We start from the raw sequence: 25,554 nt of genomic DNA on the forward strand, positions 1-25,554 counted from the left end.
TACAACAGAGGTGATGGGGGGGGGGATACAGTAGGGATGAGATCAGTGGTGATGGGGGATGGGATCAGTAAGAGGCAGAGGTGGTGGTGGGAGAGGATGGCACCACCACCGCTGCCTGCCACCCCGCCAAGTACACCACAGCTGCCACCCCCCCCAACTACCACTGCTGACACCCCCCCCAAGTACTGTACACTGCTGCCACCCCCTCAAGTACCACCGCTGCAACCCCTGTCACAGTTACTTTGCTGAGTAACTAATTACTTTTCCAATGTAGTAACTAAGTTACTAACGCAATTACTTTTTGGGAGAAGTAATTTGTAAATGAACTAATTACTTTTTTAAAGTAAGATGACCAACACTGCTCTCCTCTCACATTACTAATCTTTTAACAGACATATCAGTATGGATGTCACAACACTTTCTCAAACTCAGCCTTTCCAAAACTGCGATCAAGGGAACAACTATCTTTTTTCCCTTCATGCCAGGGGGCTAGGTGTATTCCTGGACTCTGAACGCTCCTTTCTTCCTCACATCCAATTACTGTCCACATCTTGCCTCAATCTCTGTAACTGGTCAGTGTTAAATATAGTGTCAAAGTAACAGTAGAAAGGCCATACTACTTACTACATTTCTGTGTCCTCCTTTAGGAGACATTTATTACTGTTTGATTGATTTGTTGTCCGTTGGATCGTTCTGCTCTTAATCGATGAGTGTGTTTGCCAAGGCTTTTAACAGGGCATAAGTAGGAGTGAAAGCCATAGACCCCAAATGAACAATTGTTTGTTCCTGCATTTCATTTTGCACTAACCCTGGTGTTGCTCTATCTGGTTAAACTAAACTTTCCATTGCAGGGTTGCTCCTGAAAAAACATTTTTGCATTGTCATTGGCGTGTCAATGAGTATTAGGGCCAGTTAAGGGTGGATCTTATAAATGCTTTCACTTTACTCTGTTCTTCCCGTACCATGTGACCAGGCCATAGATCTCCATAACACTAGTCTGCTCCCAATTGCCATGGGAGATGGACAGCTAAGGAGGGAGCCGGAACACCAACCCCCTCGCTACTATAGGAACTGCCAACTTACCAGGTAACATGCCTACTGACTGGTTGCTTGTAGCCCATAGAAAAAACACTCCTCTTCCTTGTCTTGCCGAGTTAACCTTTTTGTAGTGGTGTAATGGCATACCCCATAGTGCAACTACAGACCCAGGTTCTATGGAATAAGTCAGAACCAACATGCACCCCTTTGAATAACTTCAGGCCAGGCTCAGGTGATTAATGTAACATTTACTGTAGGAAAGCAACATGGCAATACAAAATGAATAACATGCTATCCCTGAACCCAACTAAAATAGTGTAATGGCCAAGGCATACCTCCATGAGGTGAGAGTTCATAAGTATTGTCCATGAATTTGATGCTGTCCATGGCTCCTGGTAACTTCAGCACCACACTTGCAGTCACAGGTATTCTCATTCCATTCTCCAACCCCAGTCAGCAGGCCCATGCCCTTTGATCTTGGCTGTATCCGTTTTTATATTACAGGTTGGCCCCATAAAACCAAAAACTCAGGAACTGAGATAATAATGTTTAACTCTCTTCCCCAGCCTGGGACAGCTGCTACAACTATACATTTCAACATGCCTACGTGCTGAAGATGCCCCATCACTAACTAATTTGCATGTTAGTTGTCATATCAGTTAAAAAGTAATAATTAGGTGGTCCTTCAGTTTGGCAAAATATTTGATACAAGCCATGCATGCAGGGGCCATCAAAGAGTCATCTAAACATTCCACATTACAACACTGGCATGTTCCAAGACAATTGTACAATTGTAGTCTTTTGTATGGCATTCAAAAAACATTGATATATCATTGCCAAACACTCCACAACTCCAGCAGCTGACTCTTATTAAAATATATTTCCACTTTTACAGCCAAATTGGGATAAAACCTACAGTATGTTGTATTTATTAAATGCTCCCTATAACATAGCATAGCTTGCTGCTCACCTTTTAACTTGTTCTTTTCTGAAAACTCCAAGACTGAAGTTTTTACCTTATATGCCTTATTAAGGAGAGAGAAGGGAAGATAAAATGATTATAAAGGCTTTTTTTTTTCTTTGCTAACATAAAAAAAGATGTTATACCTACTATCTCTGTTGAATGATTTTGCAAAGAGTGGGCCTAAAACCTCCTCTTATGGAGCTCCAAGCAGGTGCTCTCCACTCATTCTTCCTATTGGTTTCCCCCCATATCAAGACATGTGCTATGGGGGAATCCGTGTGGGCAGCTCGGTCGCCCCCCCCCTAACTCCCTCTTCCATAGGCGTGCATAGCCTATTGCATTAGTGTGTGTACCCCAAAGCTCAAACACATGTGTGTGTCTGTCAACATATATATGGCCCTGACACATTGATCTCTTTGCCGACAAAGTGAAAGAGAAGAGCATGAGCATTTCTCTTATGGCAGAGCCAGTAAGAGGGAGATCTTTCCTATCTGTCCACTGGCACACATAGGGGTTATTTACTAAAACTGGCCAGTGCAAAATCTGGTGCAACTCTGCATAGAAACCAATCAGCTTCCAGTTTATTGCCAAAGCCTAATTAAACAAGCTGAAGTTAGAAGCTGATTGGCTACCATTCACTGCTGCACTTGATTCTAAGTGCACCAGATTTTGCTATAAGGGAATGCTCGGGTTTGAGGTATTTGGCAATGATTAAGCACCCCAGTGTGAAACACATTTACTAACCTTGTGGGAGCGATTTGTGCATTGTCTGTCTCTATTTTTAATGCAAGAAAAGATTATATTTTTTATGCTGGAAGTGCCGCCACTTTCTCTTAACTTGATTAGGGTGTGCCCAGGAACACCCGGTACACCCAATGCACACGCCTATGCCCTCCTCCCAATAACAACGCATATATTTACAATCTATACTTGGGGGGGAGGGGGGGATGAAAAATTAAAAATACTTACCCATTATTAAATTATTTACATTATGCTGGAGGAATAGACACATACAGTATCAATAAAAAAACATAAACAACACCATGGTTTCCCTGCAACACTAAGGTTATACACAATAGGGACAATGCTAAACCCTAATAGCTTTAATACCATGTGACGTTGACATGGAACAAGCATGCAGATAGCTTGTTCCTGCCTGCAAACATTGTTCTCCCCTGTTACACATATTAAGGAAGTCCAGGTATCACCTGGAAGAGCTAAATGAAGGATAACCGTACATAAAAATATTTTATTATTCAATTTCCTTTAAATTTACCTTAAACTATGTAGTGCAAGGTCCTGCCTGATTGCATACAGATTGAAAGTGTTTAGGTTTGACCTCATATTATATGGTTTTGGTAAATCTAAAAGAAAATTGTACAAGGGAATTGTATAATGTATGGCCAGCGTTAGTGTATCTATAAATTGATTGTACATCCTCTCATTCTTGTAACAAAAAATTGATTACTATTAATGTCTGTGTTGCGATGTTGCTGTGTAGGTGGTAGGTAGGTATGATGGTGATGCATGTGATGGTGGTAGGTATGCAGGACCTCCCTATTAAAAGGGTGTACTGTGTGAAATTACCTGTAGGCACATTTGTTTAACCCAAAGATAATAAATCACAAAGATTATGGTATTCACCTTCATAAAAGTGATGTCTAAGCAGTTTGAACTGCGTTATTGGTTGAAAAATGCATAAGCTGATATCACTCAACAACAGCAGTTCTAATGACTTGAAATTCTTGCTTGGATTTCCGGATATGTTTGCAGGCAAAGTTCAACCAAATAGCTGTTGTTTGACGTGTTTTCAGAATGAAGAGATCCTATTGGTCAAGCCCCTCACACACCCACAGAGCACTAGAAAAGTTATTTTTAATCCTGGCCAAGACATGTAAGTGCAGAGAGAGTCTGAACAAAATTGAAAACTGACTTTTTACTCCCCGTAGGCATTGCCTGACATACAGACAGCATACTGACAAGAAAAATGTGGACATAAAATATTGTTTTTTAAAGTTTTTTTATTCTCATTTTTTCTTTTTTTTCCCTTTTGAAGTTCTTGCAGCTGTTAACCCTGTAAGTACTAGAAAGACTTTCCCATTTCAGCTATGGACCTGGTAAATCAGCAATGACTTTGTCAATTACATGAAATACCCTTACAGACCTTTGATCGTTTTAAAACTACTAATGATAGAAAACGAACATTTTAATCTGTGATTGGCCTTGTTTATCATGACACTAAGGGCTTGTTTACACTCTGAAAAATATCAATTGATAATTTTTTTAGAGGACAGTTGGCAAGCAGCTGGGTGGCAGTATAACTTCACAACCAGTTTTAACCCTCAACAAGCCTACACCATGGCATCATAGTTGTGTGCACTGTATGCCGTTGCAGGGCAGTTGTGTCTCAGCCCCTTCATTTTTGTTGACAACATGAGGAAAAAAACATCATGGTAGTGACATGTGTAAAACCCCCTCCACCCACTGTATTAGATTAAAGAAGGGCGTTGGCGGAGGCCATCTCAATTGCCTATTTAAATGCTCCCAGTCTTCATGTGTGAAGGAGCTGTAAAATGAAAATGGAACTTTAGTCAGAAAATTAAGTCTCAATAGATCCCTTCAGGCTGGTCCCTTTTGCAGTTATAGCTATATAAAACATTAAAAATAGGTGCTTATACTGTTTAATATTCAGTAATGTCATGGAGGTGACTTCAATGGTAAATTATTAGGCATAGCGACTAGATTTATAAAGTAAAAGCAACCTAACCCCCAGGTTCAAACCATATTAGCTATACATCATTCGTATAAAATATGTTTATAATATGATTTTTTTTTTACTTAGAATTTTCCTGACTTATGATTTTTCCTATCTTTAGAATGAATTCTGTGGACCTGAGGACCTGAGATGTTGTTCATTTTGATTTGTGGGTGGTAACACTATGGATTGAACCATGACATCAAAATAAATGCAATCAAGATTGTAAACAGGCTTTGATGGACCTCTGTGTGTGAGTGTTTTTTTTTTTGTCCTTGTGGTGTCTTATTTCTGGTTTTATGTTATTTTGATTTGTTTCAGCTTGTTTGTGTTCTTTTCTGTTTGGTCTAGTTTCTATTTTGGTCTGATATCTGTCTTTGGTTTGTGTGTTACATTATATTGTATTTGTGTATTCTCTGTGTTTGATTTGTTGTACTATTTTGGTCAGTTTCATCTGTAAGGTGTTCTTTGTGTGTTTGAGCTGTTCTGCAAGCTTGCATCTGGGTCAGAGTTTTTTTTGGCTGTAACCATCTCCCCTGTATTCTCTTATTCCCGGCCTGTGTCCCAACAGGTGTGGTGGCAATGTTGTTGAATCAGCTAGGTCGTTCACTTTTGATGTCTTTAGGATTAGTATGTTACTTTGCTTAATATCCACGGTGTCACCACTTATTTTTGGGACTTTGTTTTCCCCTTGTTCTCATCCAACCCGGTTGCAGGCCAATGTGTAATACCCTGATGGTTTTGGAAAAATACCCTTTTCTCCTTCACCTGGATCTGTTGCAATAGGTAGCCCTCTTTTTTTAATTTCATTTCATACAGCCCTCATCCTGCCTGTATGTCGTGTTCTGTATTTGGACTATTGAAATTACATTCAAATCTCCTCAGTTGCCTCTTAAGGCCCGTACACACGGTCTGACTTTTTGACAACAAACATGCAAATTAGCTGTTTTGGAGCAACATCCGACTGTGTGTACACTCCATCGGACAAACTTTTTCTGTTTTCATCAGACTTTTGTTGGCTGTGCGAACGGACAAACTTTCTGGCAACAAAAGTCCGATGGAGCAAAGTCCGACCGTGTGTATGCAAAAGCATCGGACTTTTGTACAAGGTACAAACACGCATGCTCAGAACCAATGCAAAAGATCAAACTACAATACAGAAGTTGACCAAAGGTGGCGCTGGAGTCATTGAACGTCCTCTTTTGAAGTGGCGTCAGTACGTTGTGATGTCACTACGTTCGTGTTTGTTGTCAAAAAGTCCGACCGTGTGTATGCAATACAAACTTGTGGACCACGCCCTTTGTACAAAAGTCCACGGAAAAGTTTGTACAAAGTCCGACCGTGTGTATGAGGCTTTACTTTTAATTTGGATATAAATAAGTTGTGTTTCCTTCATTTCCTTAGTGACTGCCTTCTGTGTGATTTTTATATGCCCTCCCACAGGCCGGATAGGGGGACCTGGTTATAGCACAGCTACGGTATTGGTATACTTGGTATTTTATGTACCAGCCTGGTTTTGTTCCAGGTGGGTTGTCTTTTTTTGTGTGTGCGTTGCTGTTTGTTTTTGATGTGTGTGTGCATGTGTTTTTCTCTGTTCTGTGTGTGTGCGTTTTTTTTTTCTTTTCTTTTTGTCCTATAGGGTGGACACCGGATATCCTTTTTTGCCTTTCTATCATTGCGAAACAGCTCTGCTTGTATGGCCTGAAGAAGCGGAATTTCTATGAAATGCGTAGACATTTGCAGACAGAAATGACACATAGGGATTGATTTACTAAAGGCATATAGACTGTGCACTTAGTAAATTAGGTAAAGCTTCACTTTGCAAAGAATACCCAATTACTTAAAAAGAAAATTAAAAAGAAAAAGCATTTTTGCTTGCACATGATTGGATGATGGCAGTCAGCAAAACTTCTGCTCATTTACTAAGCCCTGGAGCAACTCAACTTTGCAAAGTGCACAGGAATTCAGGAATGTACTGTCTCACCCTGCTCTGCACATGCTCAATTGCTCTCTATTCTCAGCAATGCACCTAAAATCAGAGCCACTAGATGCCAATCAACTGCCAGCTTTAAGATTTACTGCTGCTGAAGGGAGAAGAATGCAACAGGAATGACACAGACTTTGGTGAGGGACACAGATTAGGGAGGAAAAAAAGAAAAACAGGAGAGGTGACAAGATAAACTCTGCTGCCAGAGAGACACAAAAGAGTTAAACTTACAAGGATAGCCTCTTAGAATATCTCCCTGATTCTCTCCTTTCTCCCTTCATTGGCAGATCTGTAATCTTCAGTACTGTAAAGCTTCTGTCAGCCTTAATCTGGATACATACTATACAACTTTTGTTGATTGATTTCCTTTAGATTTGCCAAAAAAAAAACATGTAGTGCAAGGCCCTGCCTAATTGCATACAAATTGAGACTCTTAGGCCGCGTACACACGCGGGGACTGTTCGCCCAACTTTGTCCGCTGAACAGTGTTTCGGCGGACAGTCCGCCCGTGTGTGGGCTTTCAGCGGACAGTTTCAGCGAACAGTTTGCTGAACAAGGTTTTTCGGAATTTCCGAAAAACTGTCCGCTGAAACTTGGTTTCAGCGAACAGTCGCCTCGTGTGTAGGCTTGTTCGTCAAACTAAGTTCCGCGCATGCTCAGAAAGGATTTACACGCCAAAAGTTGTAATGCAGTGTATAGGACGTTGTATTTTCCGTCCCGTCGTACGTGCCGTTCACGTCATCGCGCACGGTTTCAGCAAACTGTTCGTTCGTCGTGTGTGGCCATGTCCGTCCATGCTAATTTTGAGCGGACTGTTTGCCGAAACTGTTTGACGGACAAAGTTGGGCGAACAGTCCCCGCGTGTGTACGCGGCCTTAAGGTTTGACCTCATATTATATGGTTTTGGTAAATCTAAAGGAAAACATCTAAACAAAATTGTATAGTGTGTATTCAGCTTTACTCTCTAACTAATGCTGGCCATACACTATACGAAAAATTGGCCAAAATGCGGTCATTAGACAGTTCGTTAGTTCTTTCGGCCAGTTAATGGGCACAAAATCGATAATTGTTTGGACGTTTTTGAGCTGAAAAAATGAAGGACAAGTTTGGAAATTTTCTGCCGAATGAATGATAAATTGAAAGGTTAATGTGTTTCCCGTCCAACCTGTCTGCACTAGGTATATGTAAAAAAATGAACATAAAATGTATTTATTTATGTCCACTGAACATTTTATCAGTTATTACATGATGGCAGTATCGTTTGCGCTTGCGGCCGAATATTCGTTTTTCGAAATTGGATTCACCTGATTTTTCGTATATGGCCAGAATTAAGCTGGATACACACTATACATGTTTCTGTAGATTCATTCCTTCGAATTTACCAAAACCATATAATATGAGGTCATTCCTTAAGAATTTTAATTTGTATGCAATCAGGCAGGCCCTTGCTCTACATAGTTTTGGTAAATCTAAAGGAAATCAGGCAACAATAGTATGGTATGTATGGGGTCTAAGCCAAGACGCAATCAAGGCTGGAAATGCACATAATTATCTACAAAAGTGACATATAGGGGGTTATTTACTAAAGCTGGAGAGTGCAAAATCTCGTGCAACTCTGAATAGAAACCAATCAGCTTCCAGGTTTTATTGCCAAAGCTTAATTGAACAAGTTCAGGTTAGAAGCCGAGGATGAACTTCACAGCAAGGCAAGTTTCTCCTTTTAGTTTTAGTTTACTTAGCTAGCTGTCCTAATAAATTGATGCTTTTAATTCTCCTAGTTATAATTAATTCCTGAATGTTGAAATGTTAATTCCTAACTATAGGATAGCTAAAACAAAGAAAAAAGATAATATATGTTGCAAAATGCAGTCCATAAATCTGGTGGCTGCATTTGTTTTTTGTTTTCAAGCTAAGAACATTTTCAGCAAATACAGAAAATATCTCGTTTGACAAACATGAACATAGTGACGTACTATGAGAGTATAAAAAGGAAGTTCATTTCTCAAGCGCCACACTTTGGGCTCTTTCTGCTAATTTCGTGTTAGTAGAAGTTTGGTGAGCGTTGACGATTTTCAGATCGTACAAAACAAATGCCTTTTAAGATATGTTTGGCATAACTACATCAGCAAAGCAGCTTCATTATTATCCCATTAAAGTGAAAGTAAACCCATGTATTTAAACAGTTAAAAAAAAAGGCATGCCGGGAATGCTAACTGCACATTGGCTGTGCTCTCAGCCAAACTATCAAACCATCCAATGGCTGGTGTCATAACGAATCACATGTGCAGCACCATAGCAGTTGAAGATTAAACAGAGGCAAAGATGGCAGCTTTCTTGGCTGAAAACGATAGGGGAGTTTACTTCCACTTTACAGAAGATGAGACTGTGCGCTGCATTTCAACATTTCATCAATTGCCGTGTCATGAATGTTAATTCTAGATTACGAACGGTAGTTTACAAGACCAAACTCTTCCCAGTTGTTCCTTGATTCTGATCATGCGTGTTTGTACTTTTGACTTTTGTGTGTCAGATTTCTATACTAACTATCCGAAAATCAGACGTTGAGTTCTCATCCAACAAAAGTTTTATAGCCTGCACATTAGCCCTTGTACACATGGTCAGAAATTCCGCCGGAAAATGTCTGATCGGACCGTGTTGTCGGATAATCTGACCGTGTGGGCTCCATCGGACTTTTCAGGCCGAATGTCCGACCAACAAAGTTTGAGAGCTGTATATGAAATTCACATCCTCTTTCACATTAACCAGTTGCCGACCGCCGCACGACGATGTACGTCGACAGCATGGCACGGGCAGGCATATTGGCGTACATGTACGTCCCTTGCCTCCCGCGGGTCGGGGGCCCGATCGGGCCCCCGCCCGGTGCCTGCGGCGGTCGGTTTTCGTCCGGGAGCGATCCGGGACGAGGGGGCAGCCATTCATTCATGGCCACCCCCACGCGATCGCTCCCGACGAATAGGAATCCCCCGTGACATCACTTCCTCTCCTGTAATGTAAACACAGGAGAGGAAGTGATGTATTCTCTCCTCCGTGTCGGTATTTTTCGTTCCGACACGGAGGAGAGCGGATCGGTGAGTTGCACCAACACTCTACACACACAGTAGAACATGCCAGGCACACTCACACCCCCCCTTTACCCCCCGATCACCCCCCCAATTACCCCTGCCCCCCAGTCACAGTGACACCAATGTCATTTTTTTTTTTTTTTTTTTGCATTGGTGTCATTTGTGACTGTAATAACTGTTAGGGCAGTTAGGGTTAGCCCCCTTTAGTTCTAATGTACCCCCCTAACCCCCCCAATAAAGGTTTAACCCCGTGATCACCCCCCGTCGCCAGTGTCACTAAGGCTGGGTTCACATTGCAGCGGTTTATGAGAACGAATGTGATTCGCACCGCACTGCAGTGCAAATCACATCCGATCTCTGTGCGATTCGAGTTCAGCCATTCGCCGCACCCGCCACACCCGCCGCACCAGCCGCAAATTCGCACGGGACCCTTTTTTTGGCCCGCAGCAGAATCGGATCGCATGGGTGTTCACACCATGCGATCCGAGTTTGCAGATCGCACTGCGATATGCGAACTGATCTGGGGGTGTCAGTAACATTTCACTGACACTCCCAGCAGTCCGCATAGGGCAGTGTGAACTGCCGCCGGGAGGCATGCGATGCGGGAACCCGCCGCGGATTCGCGGCGTTTCCGCATCGCTCCAGTGTGAACCCAGCCTAATAAGCGATCATTTTTCTGATCGCCGTATTAGTGTCACAGGTGACGCTAGTTAGGCAGGTAGGTATTTAGGTTCGCCGCAGCTTTTTATAGCGCCAGGGACCCCCATATACTACCGCATAAAGCCCCCTGATTGCCCCCTAGTTAACCCTTTCACCAGTGATCACCATATAACTGTTACAGGTGACGCTGGTTGGTTAGTTATTTTTTTATAGTTTCAGGGCACCCGCCATTTATTACCTAATAAAGGTTTAACCCCCTGATCACCCGGCGGGTGTCATTTGTGACTAATAACTGTTAGGGCAGTTAGGGTTAGCCCCCTTTAGTTCTAAGGTACCCCCCTAACCCCCCCAATAAAGGTTTAACCCCGTGATCACCCCCCGTCGCCAGTGTCACTAAGGCTGGGTTCACATTGCAGCGGTTTATGAGAACGGATGTGATTCGCACCGCACTGCAGTGCAAATCACATCCGATCTCTGTGCGATTCGAGTTCAGCTATACAGATAGTATGGCTGAATTCGTGTCGCACCCGCCGCACCCGCCGCAAACTCGCACGGGACCCTTTTTTTGGTCCGCAGCAGAATCGGATCGCATGGGTGTTCACACCATGCGATCCAAGTTTGCAGATCGCACTGCGATATGCGAACTGATCTGGGGGTGTCATTAACATTTCACTGACACTCCCAGCAGTTCGCATAGGGCAGTGTGAACTGCCGCCGGGAGGCATGCGATGCGGGAACCCGCCGCGCATTCGTGGCGTTCCCGCATCGCTCCAGTGTGAACCCAGCCTAATAAGCGATCGTTTTTCTGATCGCTGTATTAGTGTCACAGGTGACGCTAGTTAGGCAGGTAGGTATTTAGGTTCGCCGCAGCTTTTTATAGCGCCAGGGACCCCCATATACTACCGCATAAAGCCCCCTGATTGCCCCCTAGTTAACCCTTTCACCAGTGATCACCATATAACTGTTACAGGTGACGCTGGTTGGTTAGTTATTTTTTTATAGTTTCAGGGCACCCGCCATTTATTACCTAGTCTCACTAGTGTACCCCTAAATTTAGGGGTGTCTACTTTCCAAAATGGGGTCATTTGGGGGGGGTTTGTGCCATCTTGGCATTTTATGGCCTTCAAAACTGTAACGCCCTTAGAAAGCCTGAAGGCGGTGCTTGGTTTTCGGGGCCCCGTACGCGGCTAGGCTCCCAAAAAGTCCCACATATGTGGTATCCCCGTACTCAGGAGAAGCAGCAGAATTTATTTTGGGGTGTCATTTCACATATGCCCATGGCATGCGTGAGCAATATATCATTTAGTGACAACTTTGTGAAAAAAAAAAAAAAAAGTTTGTAATTTTCCCGCAACTTGTGGCAAAATATAAAATATTCCATGGACTCAACATGCCTCTCAGCAAATAGCTTGGGGTGTCTACTTTCTAAAATGGGGTCATTTGTGGGGGTTTTGTGCCATCTTGGCATTTTATGGCCTTCAAAACTGTAATAGGTAGTGAGAAGTGAACTCAAAAATTTACGCCCTTAGAAAGCCTGAAGGCGGTGCTTGGTTTTCGGGGCCCCGTACGCGGCTAGGCTCCCAAAAAGTCCCACATATGTGGTATCCCCGTACTCAGGAGAAGCAGCAGAATTTATTTTGGGGTGTCATTTCACATATGCCCATGGCATGCATGAGCAATATATCATTTAGTGACAACTTTGTGAAAAAAAAAAAAAAAAAAAAAAGTTTGTAATTTTCCCGCAACTTGTGGCAAAATATAAAATATTCCATGAACTCAACATGCCTCTCAGCAAATAGCTTGGGGTGTCTACTTTCTAAAATGGGGTCATTTGTGGGGGTTTTGTGCCATCTTGGCATTTTATGGCCTTCAAAACTGTAATAGGTAGTGAGAAGTGAACTCAAAAATTTACGCCCTTAGAAAGCCTGAAGGCGGTGCTTGGTTTTCGGGGCCCCGTACGCGGCTAGGCTCCCAAAAAGTCCCACATATGTGGTATCCCTGTACTCAGGAGAAGCAGCAGAATTTATTTTGGGGTGTCATTTCACATATGCCCATAGCATGTGTGAGCAATATATCATTTAGTGACAACTTTGTGTAAAAAAAAAAAAATTAATTTTTTTTTGTCATTATTCAATCGCTTGAGGCAAAAAAATAAAATATTCAATGGGCTCAACATGCCTCTTATCAATTTCCTTAGGGGGTCTACTTTCCAAAATGGGGTCATTTGGGGGGGTTTTGTACTGCCCTGCCAATTTAGCACCTCAAGAAATGAGATAGGCAGTCGTAAACTAAAAGCTGTGTAAATTCCAGAAAACGTACCTTAGTTTGTAGATGTGACAACTTTTGCGCAAACCAATAAATATACAATTATTGACTTTTTTTTTACCAAAGACATGTGGCTGAATACATTTTGGCCTAAATGTATGACTAAAATTGAGTTTATTGGATTTTTCTAATAACAAAAAGTAGAAAATATCATTTTTTTTCAAAATTTGCGGTCTTTTTACGTTTATATCGCAAAAAATAAAAATCGCAGAGGCAATCAAATACCATCAAAAGAAAGCTCTATTTGTGGGAAGAAAAGGACGCAAATTTTGTTTGGGTACAACATTGCATGACCGCGCAATTACCAGTTAAAGCAGCGCAGTGCCAAAGTGTAAAAAGACCTCTGGTCATTTACCAGCAAAATGGTCCGGTCTGAAAGTGGTTAAAACAAAAAAAAAAAAATTGGGCTAACTTTACTCTTTCATTTTTTTTATTCATTGAAGTGTGTTTTTCCCCAAAAAATTGCGTTTGAAAGACCGTTGGGCAAATACAGTGTGACATAAATTATTGCAGCAATTGACATTTTATTCTAGGGTCCCTGGTAAAATATATATATATATATAATGTTTGGGGGTTCCAAGTAATTTTCTAGCAAAAAATATTGATTTTAACTTAAAGGGGTTGTAAAGGTAAATGTTTTTTCACCTTAATGCATTCTATGAGATGCTTCTCACCATGCGAGGGAGCTCGCATGAACGTGAGAAGCATCTGAGGGAGGAAGCCGAGACAGCCGCCGAGGGACCCCAGAAGAGCAGGTTCGGGGCCACTCTGTGCCAAACGAGCTGCACAGTGGAGGTAAGTATAACATGTTTGTTATTTTTTAAAAATATAATCTTTATCTGTATAATCCCTTTAAGAAACGAGTGTCAGAAAAAGATTTAGACTTTAAGTGGTTAAACTTCCTGCATTTACACCTTGTTTAAAAACTTGGCAGACTGACCAGATTTTTTTCTTTACACAGAAGTTGCCCTTTGATCTAAGAAGGAAGAGTTAGTTACAATGTTTCATTTTAAAAACTTGGCAGACTGCCCAGATGTTTTCTTTTGACAGCTGAGTGAGCAGCTAAATCTCTCCACTTGTTTTATGAAAGAATCAACAAACTCTAGAAATTGTCAGAGGGGTTGAATTGAGATCAAGATTTCTTAATGATTAATTGTGCAGCTCTACTGCACATCCTGCTTTTGAGTCAAAAGTCAAATCGTTTGTCGGAAAAATGTACTAACGACCGGAAAAGCTGACCGCCATGCGCCGATATACTTCGGCAGTTGTGGGCAAATGGGCATATCTGTACATCCCCTTTAATTGGTGGGGCCTGCAGGTGCGCGTCACGGAGCTGCAGAATGGGGGAAGTGCAAACAAGGTGTAAACAAGGCATTAACCCGCTTGGCCTTGTGTCAGGACAGAGATCACTGCTCCCTGTCATTGGGAGCAGTTATCACTGTCAAGTGACTGGTAGCCCACCCCCCCCACAGTTCCTAGGACAAACTTAACCCCTTGATTGCCCCCTAATGTTTAACCCCTTCCCTGTCAGTGTCATTTACACAGTAATCAGTACATTTTTTAGCACTAATCGCTGTATAAATGACAGTGGTCCCTAAAAACCGCAGAGGTGATCAAATACCACCAAAATAAAGCTCTATTTGTAGGAAGAAAAGGATGTCAATTTCGTTTGGGTGCAACGTTGCATGACCGCGCAATTGTCAGTTAAAATGACACAGTGCCAAATCGCAAAAAGTGCTCTGGTCAGGAAGGGGGTAAAATGTCTAAACCGCTGGAAACAAAAGTGAGTACACCCATAAGTGAAAATGTCCGAATTGGGCCCAATTAGCCATTTTCCCTCCCTGGTGTCATGTGACCCGTTAGTGTTACAAGGTCTCAGGTGCGAATAGGGAGCAGGTGTGTTCAGTTTGGTGTTATCACTCTTACTCTATCATACTGGTCACTGGAAGTTCAACATGGCACCTCATGGCATATATAACAATTATTTGTATATTACTTATGGTAATTAACCACTTGCCACCCAGGCCAATTCTGACACTTCTCTTCCACATGTAAAAAAAAAATAAAAAAATTTTTTTGCTAGACAATTACGCTACTATTTTTTAGCAGACAGCCTAGGGAATAAAATGGTGGTCATTGCAACTTTTTATGTCACACAGTTTTTGTGCGAATCAAATTTTCAAACGCATTTTTTTTTGGGAAACTCTTTCATGAATAATAAAAAAAAACACTAAAGTTAGCCCAAATTGAATGTGATAGATCATGTTATGCCTCGCAAATAGATACCTAATATATCACGCTTTCAAATTGCGCACATTTCTGGAATTGTGCCAAACTTCAGTACTTAAAAATCTCCATAGGCGACGCTATAAAAATTATTATAGGTTACATGTTTAGAGTCACAGATGAGGTCTAGCGCTAGAATTATTGCTCTTGCTCTAACGTTCATGGCCATACCTCACATGTGTGGTTTGAACGCCGTTTACTTATGCTAAAACAAGTCCTTATGCTGGTTAAATTAGTAAACTATGAGAACTAATGAAGGTGCTATATATAACCAGAAGAACTAGTAGAACTGCAATCATCTACATAATGAGAATTGAATACATAACTTGTGAATATGTAACCTGTGTGTACTTGGCTTTGATACTAGCCAGTGCCTTACTAGCCACTGACCTCACCACATGTCCCTGGTCTACATAGAAATTTGTTTCCACAAATTCATGTGTATCAGATCTAGATTATTTTTCACCTTCTTGCATTGTCCTTCTAAGTCCATAAATTGCTACCGCAGGGGAAGGTCTTTTTTACTGAAAACATGTTAAGCGCATCCCCTAAACAGCTGCTGGTAATTTTGGTCCTATTTCCTCATTTGTAGCATGCACATGCTTACTGGCTCAGGGGTTCTTTTTAGGGTTTTTATTGGAACGGCAACTTGGATGGGAATAGGGCGCATGGGATACCCCGGGGAAACTGCAACTGGATAAATTTGAGGACTCCTTAAATTCTGGCTGCACTTTATTGTCCCACGGGGTTCCTAATACTGTTAGTGACCTGTACACCATCAGGAGACTAAAGGCTACACACTGTCAATTTTCCCCAGCATAGGGGGGGTCATTTACTCACTTAGCCATAGGATTAGCGGTTCTCACTCCACCGCAGGACAGTTGAAATCCTTCCCACTAACATATGCCTGGCTCTCTCCAGTGAGCCTCTTCCTGACCCAGCTCAATTCCTGGACAAAAATCTTTGGTAGACGCCCAGCTAAGCTTAGTTGGGACCTCGATATCTTCACTCTCCTGCTATCAGGGGCAGAGCCCTTGCACTTGTGTTTCCTCTTGCAGGACTGGTTACAGGAACACTGCTCCCTGCTGTTTACAGAGGCCAAACAACATTTTCCTGTTTCCTAGCTTAGAGAACAACCTTCTCTAAGCTAGAATATATATCTAAACCCATTTTTTTTGTTTATTTTTGCATAGAGTGAGTTAGCAACCCTCTCATGCCTCTATTGCTGCCTGTGGCTGTGATGGAGAGCCTCTATAGAGATGTCCTCCTTACTGATTTCAGAAGATGGAAATTAAACAATCAGAGGTTGTGGGGGTATTAAACAAGCATCTGGGTTCTGTGTGTAGAGCAGTATGAAAATTAATAACTGTTGTTTTTTTTATTTGTTATTCCTAGAACTTACCCAAGTCTTGTTTTGAAAGCTTCTTTAGCTCTTTAGTCTTCATGATGCTTTTTGTTTAGATCTGTTCCATAAATGACATGGAACCTTCAAAAAACATGAATGGTTTCTGAGATCATGTGATACTTCAATTGCATACAGGCGGGCTTTATTAAAATAATTATAAAACATTTGAAGACAGTTAATTGTTCCAAACGTATTTAGTGGCTTCACAGCATAGGAGTGAATGCCTATGGAATCAAACCCTTTGAGTTTTTCTTTGTAAATAGTTTGGAAAACTATGTCCATGTGTTTCCTTCAACATTATTACCTATTTTGTGTGGATCAGCTCAATACATTTCCAGTTTAAACTATTTTAATTCCAAGTTGTATCACTAAAAAATTTACAATAATCCAGGGTACTGTAAACACGACCGGACTTTCTGTCAGACTAGGCCCGACAGAATCAGTATGTCGGACATTCCATTCGTGTGTGGGCTAAACACACAAATCCCTGTTCTGTAAGGGGAGAGGAGACATATAGTTTGTTCCTAGTAAGTAGGAACAGCGATATGTCTCCTCCCCCCCAGTCAGTCCTATCCCCATACAGTTAGAAACACTAACTAGGGAACACAGTTTACCCCTTTATCGCACCCTAGTGTTAACCCCTTCCCTACCAGTGACATTTACACAGTAATCAGTGTATTTTTATAGCACTGATCACTGTATCAATCTCCGATCTGCCTGCCAGAGTACCGCTAAAAATCGCAGATCACCAATAAAATAAACTGGTGTCATGAACTACTGAAACATGGTGCTGAAACAGGTTTTGAGCCTTGTTTGTCCTCATTAACTGGATTTCTGACATCCTGTGAGAGTCACATATAAAAGGATGAATGTTTTGCTAGTAATGTAATGCTCCTGATGATGCTCATGGTGCAAAATGGCAGTGGAGCTCTATCTTACATGCCTAAGGTCCAGCCACCATTCTGTCTCAGGGTGGTGGCACCTGATGTAAATTTTTGTTACCAGCTTTTATTCTGACTATACATATGAGGATGTTATGAACTACTGTGATACGTCTGAGGTCCAGCCGCTATTCTGTTTGTTGTTTGGTGGCATCAGATGTAAGTGGTGTGAACCAGCAGCATATGTCATAGCGTTTTAATTTTGCAGACTACTGTGTGTTTTTTATGGTTTTATATACTTTTTAACCTCTTGTTGGAAATAAATACTACACTATAAGCCTTTTCTCTCTGGTATTGGTGATTCACTGTCCAGATGGATGCGAATGAGTTTTCCCTCTGATGTCCATGCCTAAAGTCAAAAGAATATTTATATCAAGAGAATGCTGTATATAGGGCTGCAACTAACGATTATTTTCATAATCGATTAATCGGCCGATTATTTTTTCGATGAATCGATTAATCGGATAAAAAAAACTGAAAAAGGGGAGAAATATATATATACGCACACGCGCACAAACACACACACACACACACACACACACACACACACACACACACACACGTGTCCCCCCCAGTATAGATGACATATTCCTCCCCTCTCACATGGTGTCACTGCCCCACCTCCTCTCAGTGCTCCCCTCCCCCCCTCCGGTGTCTCAGGTTTTCTCACCCCTTCATGGTGACAGAGGCTCCTCCTCGGTGTGCCAGGGTGGTGTGGGCGGACTCTCAGTCCGGACCCGCCACACGTGACTCGGCCGACTCCTCCAAATGGAGCGAAGGGCATCCCGAAGCCGGGAGATGGATGCACGCATGTGCAGAGCACAACCTCCAATCACGGCAGCGCTGGAAAGCGGCCCGGCGAGGGCTTAACGCTCCTGCGCTCTGCGGCGGGTCTATCGGAAGGCTGCTGGGTAGAGGGGGGAGGAGGAGCCAAAAGCAGCGTAGGCACGTTGCTGGCAGGACGTCAGCTGGGTGGAGAATGCAAGTGGGCGTAGCTGCGTGGTCATGGACGTGGTGCATGTGTAGGACACGGGAGGATACACAGGATTCTAACGGACCGGCAGGGGGGGGAAGGTGCAGACTAGGGGTGCAACGGATCAAAAAACTCACAGATCAGATCGTTCCTCGCATCAGAGTCGCAGATCGGATCAATTTTCGGATCAGCAAAAAAAAAATAACACTATCCCCGCCCCCCACAGCCACATTGTTTATTTAAATAAAAGGTATAACACTATCTCCCCCCCCCCCCCAATAAAGTGCAGCTTATTACAAGCATAAAAACATAGTCAGCATATCACTGATGATTTGCACCAAGCTCACCACTGATCAAAGTTCCTCCAAACAGACCGCCGTGATGAGTCCCGGGATACCTATTGGCGCAAATTGTCAGTGATATGCTATGTTTTTATGCTTGTCATAAGCTGCATTTTATTGGGGGGGGGGGGGGGGGGGGGAGATAGTGTTGTGCCTTTTTATTTAAATCAACAATGTGGCTGTGCCAAGCAAGTGGAAAGGCATAGATAGGATTAGATAATAACTAACTACTATCTAATAGATAGTAGTTAGTTATTAGGTTAGATTAGGTAATAAATGTAGTGGTACCTGCATAAAAGTTTTGAATGAGGGCAGGCAAGGCATCCAGCGTGACTCCTCCAGAATTCCTTCACTTGGGCTGACACAGGCTGAACGCCGCGCTGGGGGTGACGTCAGCGCGCAGCTTGCCGCCGCCGGGTGTACCAAGGTGGCCGCCAGCTCCGGAGCTAGGCCGAAGCCGCGGTCTTTCCTAAGGCCGTGGCCCGCTCCGCGGATCACATGGTGCGGACCAACTAATCGATAATGAAAATCGTTGACAACGATTTTCATTATCGATTATTATCGATAATATCGATTAATCGTTTCAGCCCTAGCTGTATATACCCCTTGAGAGGAAGAACAGAGAGTAATGAATGAGTTTGGTGCTTTAGATAGCCGATTATGATTTTTGGCGGATGTGAACACAACATCTGATTTTCATTTAATTAGCACGAATACATACAAAACTATTCAACACATTTTATCACTTCTGAACTTGAATTCTGTCATATGAGAATTTTCGTATAGTGAGTAACCCCTTCACTTTTGACGTGTGACTAGCATGCAACAAAAAATGGACGAACGTTCGTCCAAAAATCTGATCGTGTGAACGAGGCTTTAGACAGCTATTGGTTCTGGTGAGTTTTCACTCTTTAAGCTTGGTGGAGGCACACGAAGGTGGAGGTTCCCACACTGCTGATCACCTATGTTTTCTTATGAACTTTATTATCTGTCAACATTTTGATATACATTTTTTCTTGTACTATGTATGTGGTGTAACACTATATCACTACAGTTTTTGACTACTTCATTGATTATTATTCACTTGATTCTTTATTTATACTTTTTTGATACATATGGGATAATTATGTGAGCGCTGCATTTATTTACACCTATTATTTAGTGTCTGTATCTACACATATTGCACGCTTCTACAGATTGACCAATCCTCCCTTCTAGTTGCCTTCCCTTTATTCTTCTCGTAATGTTTTTTTTTGGTAGCCTTTCATAGATTAATAGACCGGCCCATCTGAAGTCTTGACGTGGGACTTAATCTTTGGATAATCTTGCCAGTGTACTTTCTGCAAATCCACTGAAGATTTCTAAGCATGTTGCTCTACTTGTTATGGATTGCAAAAGACTAGTATGTTTGACTTACATTGTACACTTCATTTTTTATCAGAAGACTTATTCTGTTGGCTTCTTCTTTACTTTCTCTTTTAAAGTGGTTGCAAACCCTCCCCCACAACGTTGTCCCATGTAAATCAGCATAAAAAACCCTAATGAACACTGCTTGTAGATATCTCCTTACTTGCTTAGTATTGTTGTAATCCTTGTTGTTCTGTAGAATTAAGCCACTGAGCATGTCCAGATCTCCCCTAATTTAAGGCACACTATGTCTTATCTATCTGTTATCAGGTCTTCCTACTGCACAACACTGAACTCTGCTAATCACTCAGAGCTTCCTCCTACACACCATGTGACCATGTGACATGACATACAAGCTGATAAGTCTGACAAAGGGAAACATTAGACATCGGCACAAGTAAATATTATGAAATAAACAAGTAAGCTATTAACAGGGAAGCAGGGTTGTCATAGAAACGTTGGATTGAGAAGGAGGCTTTGTTAGCAGTACAGGAAGTGCTCAATGTAAGGGCGGAAATACACTCCACTGTGGACTCAGAAAACAATACTTAAGATGGTGCTGCCTAACCCCTGGAAACAAGTTTTTTAAAGTTTCTTTAAACAGTAAGTAATATGCGATTTGGGCTGGATTACAGTGGCTATAGTCTGATAATGACTTATTATAATGGACTAAATGAAAAGAAGCATCAGAATGGGAGAGTTTACTTTCTCTTTAAGTGAACTGTTTATACTTAAAGTGAATGTAAACCCTCACATATACCCAGTGAAGTGAACAGCCGCAGACAATACACAGAGATGAAACAAATCTCCCTACATAAGTTTTACATGTAGATCTGCTGTCTTCTGATTTATATTTTCTTTAGAAAGTTCAGATCATGTTAGGAGATTTTCTCTTCCTGTTCCAGCAGTGCAGTGAAGCCTGGGCACACAGCCAAGACAGCTAATTGGAGGAAAGGTACACGCCCCCTCTTCTTATAGGTAGAGACTTTCAGAGCTGTTTGTTGAATCGTTCAGCTCTGTGCTAATCTATTTATAGTATCCTCCCCAACTTGGCTTGTTTTATCTCAGTTGACAGAGAATTTGTCATAAGTTATCAGGCTGATAACAGAAGAACAAAACAGAGGACAGATACAGGACATAGCAAAACACTTCAGATATATGTGCCCAGCTCAAATTTCATGAATCGAGGTTACATCCACTTAAACTTGTTAAATGTCAGACAGGCAGTAGACAGGAGTGTCCGCTTCCCCCATTCCTATTTCCTTGGTGATGGAGCTCCTGGCTACTGCCCTCAGACAATCGGTAGCTGTGAAGAGAATAAGAGTGGGCTCCATAATCGAAAAGTTGGCTTTATATGCTGATGATATGATACTTTTCCTTCATGATCCAGGACCCTCTCTCCCAGAGGTGCTCTCGGTCCTATCCGGCCTTAAAGTGAACTGGGGAAAAATCACAAATCCTACCAATAGATATCTGGGCCAGTCAGGTCGCAGATCCTGCAATACCATTGTTCTGGATCACCTCAATTCGCTACCTGGGGATTCTATTCACCTTAAATGTTTCAGATTACAATAAACTGAACCCCCATCCCCTCCTTACCATGCTAAAAGCCAAATTGAAAGCTTGAGACAATCTCCCTCTTTCTATAATTGGCAAAATAAATCTTTTAAAAATGAAAATTCTTCATGTTTTTATTTATATATATATATATATATATATATATATATATATATATACACTAAGCCATGCCTCAATCTGTATACCTAAAACATTTTTTTTAAACAATTTGATGCCATTATCTCCCCTTTCTTGTGGAGAGCTAATCTCCTCAGGTTAAACAAAGCAATTCTGAAGAGACCCTGGACACAGGGAGGTCTAGCTTGTCCGGATCTGCCCAAATACTATTTAGCAGCTCTCCTTTCCCATGCCCACAACTGGATCACTTCAGCCGATACAAATTCCTCTGTTGTCCTAGAAGCCTCTTATCTTGGGTCCTATGAATCGTTAAAAAATGCATTATATTGAGGTCTTCGGGACCCTATTCCTTTGACAATCTCCTTGAAGGCGGTTATACGGGCATGACAGTTGCAAGTTTGTGGGTGTCATGAGGATCTCAACAGATGGTCCCCTGCCACACCCTTATGGCACAATTCTTGCTTGCTAGAATTTCATTCTATCCCAGACCCAGAAATATGAACAATGAAGGGTATTAAAAATATTGCCAATATCTGCGAGGGGGGAAAATTATTAGCCTTCAACATCTTAAAACTAAGGCATGATTTATTAAATAGATATTTTTTAGATTTCTTCAACTCAGGCATGCTTTTTCTATTCAATTTTGTTTGCAACCCCTAACCATCCTTCAATCTATCATGGAATCTCTATTACAAAATGACCAGCTGGACAAGCCCCTATCCAATATCTATAAGGCACTTCTTCCATTAGTCCATTTTGGTCTGGAGGGTTTATACTCTGCATGGCAGGAAGATTATCCAGAACTGGACTGAGGACTGAGAGGATGTCTGGGAGTATCCCTTTTTACAATTAATTGCAGTTCGAAACCGTCTTATTCAGTATAAATTGCTCCATCGCATTTATTTAACTCTTAACCCTTAAATTGAGCAAAATCTATCCCGGGCCTCTGGCCAATGTTGGAAGTGTGGAAGCAATGATGCGGTCCTGCCCCAATTTGCAATCTTTCTGGGGTACAGTTATTCAGTTCATAACTTCTCTAACCACTATCACAATCCCCCAGTCTCAATCTGTTTACTAGGCTTGGTGGTTCCCTTGGCACACCGCAGGGCAACCAGAATCCTACTAGGGTTATTATTGTTCTATGTTCAAAAAGCAATTATTTTAAAATGGAAACAACCTGTGGAACCCTCCTTAAATTTTTGGAAGTCCTTAGTTAATGCAGCTGCACCTTTATACAAAGCAACTTACCTTTCCCTGTGCCAAAATTTGGAACATATGACTAGAATCTCTAATCACAAATGCTGAACAATCATGCATGGTTGGGTGGGAGGTGACTTACATACCTCTATAAATCAGACATTTAGATAATTATCTTTTATTAACCACTTGACCACTGGGCACTTAAACCCCCTTCCTAACCAGACCAATTTTCAGCTTTCGGTGCTCTCGCACTTTGAATGACAATTACTCAGCCATGTTTTTTTTTTGTTTTTTTTGGGCTATTAATCAAAAAAGACTGAAAATTTGGTAAAAAAAAATATATATATTATTTGTTTCTTTTAAAATTTATTGGCAGAGTATTGCAGAGTATTGCAGTATTGCAGAGTATTACACAGTGTTGCAGAGTATTGACAGAGTATTGCACAATGTTGCAGAGTACTGGCATAGTATTGCAGTGTTGCAGAGTATTGACAGAGTGATGCAGAGTATGGGCAGAGGATTGGCACTGAGCAGCGCTGTGGGCACTTCACATCCAGCCCTAGGTGCTGCTGCCATCTCTCCCCCTCTCCCCTCTCACTGTACCGATCGGTACAGAGAGGGGAGGGAAGAACCGGCGTCATGACGTGACACCGGTTTGTTTACAAGTGATCGCTCCGTCATTTGACGGATCAGTCACGTGGTAAATGGCCTCGATCAGTGGCCGTTTACCGTGATCTGTGACCCGGCAGTCACAGTTGGAATGTCCACCCCACGGACGTCCACCCAGAATAAGCCGACCGCGCTGTAGCCGTCTTTCGGCTGTGGCGCGGTAGGCATGTGGTTAAAGTTCTGCTAGCCTAAGACTTTATGCATGTATTTCCAGTACACCTAATGTACCTTGTCCTTGTTATGGAAAAGATTAATTGCATTGCTATAACACAATATTTGTAAGCGTGAGCAGTAATGACTGGATGAACTCTTTTTCAAGCAGGTTTCAACCCTGTGGGTTTCATTGTAGTAGCTGTGTTTTTCTCTTTTTCTTTTTGATTTGTTTGTGCTGTTTGAGCCATGGAATGCCCAAAGGCTCTGTATTGTACAACTTTTTCAGAAAATCAATAAAAAGTGTTAAAAAAAATGTCAGAACTCATAAATAAACATAGGTGCTGAATACTGAAAGAACTGAAACTATGTACAGTACAGTACTGTAGCAGTGTTGTTAATAGTCTGGGATGGTCTTGTTGCCCAAGCACAGTGAGATACTGTATATACATGAATCACCTGTGACTTTCTACATGCTCATGCTCTTAATGTTACTTTGATTAGCAATACTTTCAGGCACTTTGTTTTTACTGATTGTACAGATTTTCACAAAAAAGGACTGAGTCACAAATAGCCAAGAAGCTTAAGGGTCCTTTCACACGGGGCGGATCAGTTCTGATCCGCCCCGTGGATGTCCGTTTGCTCAGCGGGGATCACTCCGCCGATCCCCGCTGAGCAGGGAGATGACAGCTCCGTCTCTGCACACTGCGCAGGGACGGACCTGTCACAGCGCCGCTCTCCCCTATGGGAGATCGGATGACGACGGACCGCAGTGCCCGTCGTCACCCGATCCGATCCGCAGACGGATGGAAAAATAGCTTTTTCCTCCGTTACACTTTTTCGGATCGGAGCGGGTCGGATGTCAGCGGACATGTCACCGCTGACATCCGATGCTCCATAGAGCTCTATGGAGCACCCGTTCAGGTCCGCCTGAAAAACTGACAGGCGGGCCTGAACGGGACGTCAGTGTGAAAGAGGCCTAAAGTGTTTGTAACCCCAGCATCTCAGCATCTCAAATTCCTGATATGTGCCTGCTGTACCATGTACTTTTATGAAAAAGTCTCCTGTTCTCTTTGCTTTCTTTGTGTGAAATCCCTGGTGTTCCTGCCAATCCCTCTGCTTTCCTGTTACAAACTGACCACACTAGGTAGGAGAGTTCACTGTGGTTAGGCTGCTCTCTGCCAATGATCAGACTTGTCCTAACACCCCCCCCCCCCCCTTCATTCACTAGGAAGCTCAGTATGCTGTTGCTGCTCCTCCTCCAGCTCGTATGCAGCTAAGAGCAGGTGGAATGTGATCACTTATAAAAAAAGGGAAATAAGGTATGTATAATGTTTTATTTTATATCTATACACAAATGTTTGCCTTGCATTTCAATTTTAAACTGAATGGGTTGTTTTACAAGGTGATCATTTACAATCACTACAGCACTATGAACCTAACAGGTAGTATATTGCAAGAAGATACAAAGTTTCAAAGACACAAAATAGGTTTCATCATGTATTCATCTGTCTGGACAAGTACTCCAGTGGGAGAATCCAGCTGCCATGTAAGAGTAAAGAATAGCTGGGCCCATACTATTTTGAGTAATATGAGTTCATTACCACATTTTTAACATTTTTTTTCCTCAGAAAAAATTCTCAGTGTACAGTGATTCAGCTTTGTTTTATAATAT

The 25,554-nt window shown here is 42.0% G+C and overlaps 1 long non-coding RNA gene across 1 annotated transcript; it reads left to right on the forward strand.

The window, feature by feature from the left end:
• The first annotated feature begins 2,607 nt into the window (after positions 1-2,607).
• Positions 2,608-25,220, forward strand: LOC143987821 (uncharacterized). The gene is made up of 3 exons (XR_013276710.1): positions 2,608-4,078; positions 4,879-5,010; positions 25,111-25,220. It is a non-coding gene; the product is annotated as an uncharacterized LOC143987821 (long non-coding RNA).
• The last annotated feature ends 334 nt before the right edge of the window (positions 25,221-25,554 follow it).

Source organism: Lithobates pipiens, unplaced genomic scaffold, assembly GCF_037356315.1.
Source record: "Lithobates pipiens isolate NorthernLeopardFrog02 unplaced genomic scaffold, aLitPip1_a1.2 Scaffold_18, whole genome shotgun sequence".
NCBI classification, from domain to species: Eukaryota; Metazoa; Chordata; class Amphibia; order Anura; family Ranidae; genus Lithobates; species Lithobates pipiens.